This window comes from Platalea leucorodia (genome assembly GCF_965183815.1).
Source record: "Platalea leucorodia genome assembly, chromosome: 3".
NCBI lineage: Eukaryota > Metazoa > Chordata > Aves > Pelecaniformes > Threskiornithidae > Platalea > Platalea leucorodia.
In genome coordinates, this window is record NC_138825.1 from 124,238,659 (window position 1) to 124,246,282 (window position 7,624).

Consider the following 7,624-nt stretch of genomic DNA (forward strand, 5'->3'; position numbering starts at 1 on the left):
CATTCCCTATTGCAGTTCTTTTGCATGTTCTTAATCAAAATAGAATTCTCCAAATTTTCCCTTCCAACAGCAGAAATAATGTAATATATTAATATTACAGCTCATTAATCCTCTTTCTCACATTCCAAAGAAACACTAACTTCCCATTTAATGGGGTTCTTTTTAACCTAATTCCAGCTGATGATTATTTTTCTTTTTATGGTGACATATTTTCACATTTGTAAGGAATTAATACGAAATCTCTGAAAACAGATGGAGACAGTGCTTCCCCACTAGAGAGCTGTGGGCATCTAAGGAGAAATTCCTGCTGGGATTTATTTGGCAAATGAAATAACTGGCTAGTTCGTTAATAACACTCAGATACATATGACTACCCTCATCAAAACCTGAAGCGCATTGCTGCAGAAAGCAAAATTAATAGCTAGAGCTAGAAATCATTGCATATCCCTCAAATGACTGGATGACGTTATATTAAAATCAACTTTTTTCTTCTCTTTTCTTTTCAATTTACAAGAGCAAAGGCAAGCTTAGGTACAACACCGTTCCATAATTTAGCCGTAGAGCTGCCCCTGGCACAAGCTTGGCTCTTGTGCTCTCCCTGCAATTTCCAGATGCAGTCTAAAAGCTGGCAGAGACCAGGGACCATTCCTGGCAGGCAATTTAGGTGAAGCCGATCCATGCTGGAGACTGAGTTTAATACTATGGGCATGGCTAGACTCTGCCTTTTGGCCTGGAGATAAACCTGGTGCAGGTTACCTTCCTAGCAGACGTATGACCATCAAGCAGCAAATACTTCTGTGCTCAAAGGGCAGTTAAATTGAGTAACAACTGGCGCTGATCGTGCTAACCCTGAAACCTACCCGAACCGAGCAGCTTCAAGATAGCTTCAGGTTTATGATTTTCTTCCATGCCACAGGGACCAAAAGTCATGAATGAGGGACATGCCTTAGCAAGATACCTGCTCTGTGGATGTCTGAGTGGACATCTGGTGGGTAAATCCCACCAGACCCCCCTATGTACCATTTCCCCGAGGGATCCCATCACACAGCATCAGCGTCCAAACAAGCTGTGCAGAATGACCATCCAGCAGCACGGCAGCCTGTATAGCTGTTTGTATCGTGCTGGAGAGTAACTACCACCAAGCCTCAACCGGTAAGCATACATGGCACAGAAACCTTGAGCGAGCTGCTGTGGCCAAACACGTTGCAGAAACGGAGGTGGCCCAAGGCGGTTTGCATGCAGTTCAGCACATTTCCCGAAGCGATGCTGCAATATTTTGAAAACGATACCTTGGTTCCTCATAGGAGGATGGTAACGGAGAGGATTCATTGGACCTCCCCAATGCTCCCCAGAGCTGCGGGGATTGTCTGATTGGCCACCAGAAGGCTGTGAAGAGCAAGCATCCTTCACCACCCTCCAGAAACAGCATAAAGTCAAGTTTTGCTCCTTCATCTTAGTGCACCTGGGTGGCTGACACTGATCCAAGGACTGTTCCAACCTAGAGCCTCCTCTTACCTGGTAACAACCAAAATCTTCTCATTTTTCAGCCTCTCTTAAAAAGTTCTGTCCTTCTTAAACAGGGCGGAGACTTTATATCTTTCATGTATAGCTGCATTTCACTATTATAGCCTTAACTGTGCAGTGACTCCAGTCTATCAAGAATCAGTTCTAGAGATTTCAGGTATTGATAAGGGAGAAGAGTTTTTGTTGGCTGTGGGAAGAGAGCTGAGAGGAAACACAAACACTCAGAAATTTATCCTGGAAATCATGTAATTCTTGAGGTGAAGGAAAAGCAACAACCTCTAAGCAAGAATAGGGAGAAGCTGGGTTGTAACTTAACTGTGAAGGAATTTTTTCTGCTTTTTTTTTTTTTAATTAGAAAATCTTGAGAATGCACATTAGGTTTTTTTGTATAAGTATAGCAAAAATTGTCTTATTTTTCTTTCTGAATTGACACCTTTAACTTCCACAAGGCAAATAAAATTTATTGCAATGTATTGCAAAGTATCAAGCAATCTAGGATAAATACCTGGCTAATTAATACATTAATTAAAAGAGGATTTAAAATTGTATCTTTCTGCACAGAAGTTTCTTCCTGTGACACAATCCTATGTATGCTCCAGGGAACCCTTAGGACAATAGACATTATTATAAAGAAAGTGTGTAATACCTCTGCTAGATAACGCTTGGTCTTGAAGAACATTTCTCTATGTCACTTCTCAGCCCACTATGATTGTGGAGGGACAACCTCTTACTAATGTCTTGGTCTCCTTTCTCTGTAGTGACGGGAGTTCCCGGTCCACCCTCTGCCATGAAAATCCTTTCCTTTCTCTTTGCTCTCCTCTTGGTGGTATTTCACGGAGCTGCAGGTAAGGTGTAAATGAAGATGAAGAGCTATATAGGAGATACCGGTGTCTTATAAAGGTCTCCTGTCTCCTTTGGGAAGCGGCCAAGCTGCCTGCTGCAAAGAATCTTCACACATATCATCAAAACTTATTGTCAGATTACAGATAATATGTGAAATTAGCAGGCAAACACTCCAGCCATCAATTCAGTGCCTTTGCTATTCCTCTGAAAATCCAGTCTGAGTTGAAAGCACTAGGGGCAGCCCCAAAATTACCATTCAGCACCAGCATTTTCCCCATTAAAGCTTTCAGACTCTTATACTTAAATCACTTTGTCTCTGGGTCACCCTACAACAAACCACTCATAATCAAATATTCTTAAGCCACACAGAAAAAAAAGGAATCTGGTCCCATGCTTTCCAAATATTCTTTGCTTCAGGACCTTGTACTTGGGGTGGGGAGGCAGAAGATCGTGAGTTAAGATTGAAATGTTACTGGTAGCTTCTGCTCGGTGGAGAAGCCTGTGCAACCATAAGTGGTGGTGTAAGGCTGTGCCTTTTGAGGGGTTGCAAAGGAGTCTGGAACCCCAACCCCACCTTGTTGTCCAGAAAAGGGGACTGTGTTTAAACACCATCCCTGAAAATGGCACAATTACACTGCAGGGCACTGCGTGCACAAACAAGTGCCAGAGGGGGCTTAGGGTTGATCTCTGTGGGAATAGGATGGAAAGTGCCCTCTGGGGAGTAAGGATGGGAAAAGACTGTGATGAATTGCAGAAGACCAAGACCATGGGAGAAGTGTCATATATACTTGCCTGATCTTATTCTTACCTGGGCCTTTACTTAGGGCAGTTCTTATAGGCAGAATATTGGGCAAAGTGTTCCTTTGGTCTGGACTGGAGCGGTTGTTTCATGTCCTTATTCAACATACAGATACAGACGGTGGACATTTGGGCTGTTTTCAGTAGGACCTATCTTCTGGCTATGGTAAAGCAAGAAATTTATCTAGAAAAAAGTGTTTCTGAGAGCTGAGACTGCTCACAATCATCTCTGCAATGTCCCACAGACACATAGTTTGGGACCAAAAATGTTTTATTCAGCCTTCCCCACAAAAATGTCCACAAAAATGATCAGAGGGCTGGAGCACCTCTCCTGTGAGGAAAGGCTGAGAGCTGGGGGTGTTCAGCCTGGAGAGGAGAAGGCTGCGGGGAGGCCTTATTGCAGCCTTTCAGTACTTAAAGGGGGCTTATAAGAAAGATGGGGACAGACTTTTTAGCAGGGCCTGTAGCAATAAGACAAGGGGGAATGGTTTTAAACTAAAAGAGGGGAGATTCAGACTAGGTATAAGGAAGAAATTTTTTACAATGAGGATAGTGAAACAATGGCACAGGTTGCCCAGAGAGGTGGGAGATGCCTCATCCTTGGAAACATTGAAGGCCAGGCTGGACGGGGCTCTGAGCAACCTGATCTGGCTGAAGATGTCCCTGCCCATTGCAGGGGGATTGGACTGGATGGCCTTTAAAGGTCTCTTCCATCCCGAAGCATTCTATGATTCCCAGCACTCCTTTATTGCTGCCTGGGATTTTCTGGGTACTGCATTGTTGAGTTTACCCATCTATGGGAGCCATCTATATGGACTGCTAGACACTAGGACCTGTTTTGAGACATGGGTGAAATTTATAGGGAGGCAAACAGGCCAAATCTATGGAAATCCAGGCGCACAGAAATCCTCATCTTTCTGCCCCTTGAAGTGGCAGCCTCCCAGCTGAGCTGGTGCATCTTTCCTTAATTGTGACCTGCAAGACTTTGAGAGCTGGTAAGTGTCCACTTACTGTTTTCTATCAGGTCTCTGGTGTCTGTCCCTGAAATCTGAGTTCCTAAGGGAGTCCTGGGCTTGAAGACACAGTTCTTACACTTGAAGAAGGGATTAGAGCATTTGCTTGATTATTCTGCCCATGGACCTCCTCCTCTGAGGGTTTCATTAGGACTGTCATGACTTTGGGCACCAGCGTGGCATGGTGTCAGCCCACAGGAATTTAGCAAAATGCAAAACCCTGACAGAAAATAACTGTCTCTTGCCTTTTTTTTTTTTTTTTTTTTTTTATGGTACAGGCTTTGCAAAACCTCAAAGACCTTTTATGCGATGTGGATATCGTGGGACTTTCTGCTTCCCTGGGATGTGCCCTCGTGGCAACGCTTATCTGGGGGTGTGTCGTTCGGGGCATTCTTGCTGTAAATGGTAAGTTTAGGATTTAACCAGGGCAAAGATGACTTTCCAAATTTTCAGTTAAGTCCTGCGTAGTGGGATTTTCCCCATCAACATAGGCCTGAAAACCCTGAAATATTCTTTCCTTTGTGTAGGTTGTAGTGTGGTTAATTGCACAGGATCTCCAGGGATCTGGGGATGATCGCTTCTCACATCGTTGGATTCAGGGAACCGTTGTACCGGTCATCAAGAATTTGACATTCTTCTTTCAATAAATGCAAGATCTGGGGAGGCTGTATGGCAGCTGTGCGTGGTGTTGTCATTCTTTTCTTTAGAAGTGTTATTTGCCTTTAGAAATTTGAGCACGAATTCTGAAATCAGGTTAAACCTACCAGGAATGCTTCATTTACCAAAATATTTTCCCCTCTTGGGTTGCTGATTGAATGAGTGCTGGCATGTTCTCCACTCATGCCTGCTAGGAATCCTCTGCCGTGACCAAAGCTGGGGTCAGTCACCGTTTCCATAGGGAGCCTGCAAATCTTCTCCAGTGTGATGCTTCATAGCACCTCCGCTCTGAAAACTTTCCCACCTCCTAGTCCAGAAGTTTAAGACCTGGGAAGAGTGTCCTGCTTTGTTATGTAAACTAAGGAGGAGACACTGAGGAGAACAAAAGCAGGCAGGTGACCCCATTTTAAGACTTGAAGCTTGGTTTTACCCGTGGTTATTTTGGCTGGTATAAATTTGGAGTAAATCTGCAAAATTTATATCAGCTGCAGTAGCAAATCAGGAGATCGGAGTTAGACCTACGACATTGAGAAATTAGACAAAATGTACAGAAGGCCAATACCCCTGCTACTTAAATCACTCTTCTTGCAAGAGGTTTCTCCTGCCCTGCCCTGAACCCTAATAGAAAACTCAGAAGGTGCAGGTTGCTCAGTGAGCTCCTGTCTCTGCAGCTGCTCTTGCATGGTCAGGAGCATCCTTGTGCAGAGCAGTCAGCTTCCAGACTAGCACTCCGTGGCTGCAGGCAGTAGATAGTTTTCTGCCCTGAGACCAGCTGGCAGGGCAGAATTTGTGCACGTACAGCCAAGCTCAGCCTCCAAAGCCGGGTAGCCTTTGTTTGTTCACAACTGTCCTGTGCTCACGCTGTCTCCTGAGCCCTGCCCAGCTATTGCCAGGGACTGAGCTCCCGCCAGCAAGCACTGTGCCAGAATAACCCTGGGGCTTAGCACAGGCCAAGGACCCTTCTGAAAAATCAGACTGGATGTAGCAACCCTTTCCCACAAACAGAGGGAATTTAATAGCAAACATGGCCAGGCTGGGCTAGCTGCTCTTAGGGAACATCTTTGGGGGTAAGGGGAATACATGCATCTCTGAAATACAGTGGGAACCGACCTCAGCTCTCCTGTGGCCTGTGTGAAAGGCAGCACTCATGGATGCTCAGCAAAGGTAGGAACACTAATCACAGAATCATAGAATCATAGAATCATAGAATAGTTTGGGTTTGAAGGGACCTTTAAAGGTCATCTAGTCCATCCCCCCTGCAATGAGCGGGGACATCTACAACCAGATCAGGTTGCTCAGAGCCCTGTCCAACCTGACCTTGAATGTTTCCAAGGTTGGGGCATCTACCACCTCTCCGGACAACCTGTTCCAGTGTTTCACCACCCTCATCGTAAAAAATTTCTTCCTTCTATCTAGCCTGAATCTACCCTCCTTTAGTTTAAAACCATTACCCCTTGTTCTAGCACAACAGGCGCCATTAGAAAAATCTGTCTCCACCTTTCTTATAAGCCCCCTTTAAGTATTGAAAGGCCACAATAAGGTCTCCCCGCAGCCTTCTCTTCTCCAGGCTGAACACCCGCAGCTCTCTCAGCCTTTCCTCATAGCAGAGGTGCTCCAGCCCTTTGATCATTTTGGTGGCCTCCCCTGGCCCCGCTCCCACAGCTCCATGTCCTTCCCGTGCTGAGGACCCCCAAGCTGGACGCAGGGCTCCAGGGGGTCTCCCCAGAGCGGGGCAGAGGGGCAGAATCCCCTCCCTCGCCCCGCTGCCCACGCTGCGGGGGATGCAGCCCAGGAGACGCTGGGCTTTCTGGGCTGTGAGAGCACATTGCCGGCTCATGTCCAACTTTTCAATCATCAGTAGCCCCAAGTTCTTCTCCTCAGGGCTGTTCTCAATCCCTTCATCCCCCATCCTGTATTGATACTGGGGGTTGCCCTGACCCAGGTGCAGGACCTTTCACTTGGCTTTTAAGGGAAACAACCAACCCAAGTGCCTACATGCAAAGGACTGACTCGAAGCCCCGAGCTTGCCATTTGTGTCAAAGCATCCAGCCTCCCTTCAAAGCAGATGCTTCTGCAAATGACTCTGCCACCATTGAAACCACAGCCTTGTGAAGGGCAGGAAACTGGGCCAACGGCCACCTCGCAGGGATTCCCCTGGATGGAGACCTGAGGAAGTTGCCAAGTGGAACCAAACCAGCAATTTACAGTTTATGTCCTAAGAAGTTTTGCACAATCCACAGTAGGTGAGTGTTTCTTTCACAAACTGGAATGGCACAAGATGTTTTGCTCAAGGACCGAAGACTTTGCAGAGAGGGTTCAGCCCTTATTATTTTAGATTCAGCTCTGGAGATGATCCAGTGTCTGTAGCTAGCATCACGCAGAATACTGTATCATCACGCTTTTAGCTCACTGCCACAAATTGCTGCCCTTGCATTTATCGCTGGGGAATGGCTTCAAGAGCCAGCTGAGAGTGAAACACAGGCTGAAACCTCACCTTCTAGAATCCATGCTGCACGTCTCCTCCCTGCTTCTTACCCCATTTCCATCTCCCCAGCACTCTGCACATATTTGAATTCATCTCACAGCTCTTCCCAGGAGGCAGAGATGCTGCTGAGGATGGAATAGAAAATACCATACAGATAGCACCAGAACTAGTGGAGTGGGACTGGCCATGCCATGGCCAAATGTAAGGGTGTGCAGCATCTAAAGCTCATTGCAGATACACATCAAGCCCTTGGTGGAATGGCTGGTCATGCAAAATCACAGTTTGTGCTACTAGGACTCTACTA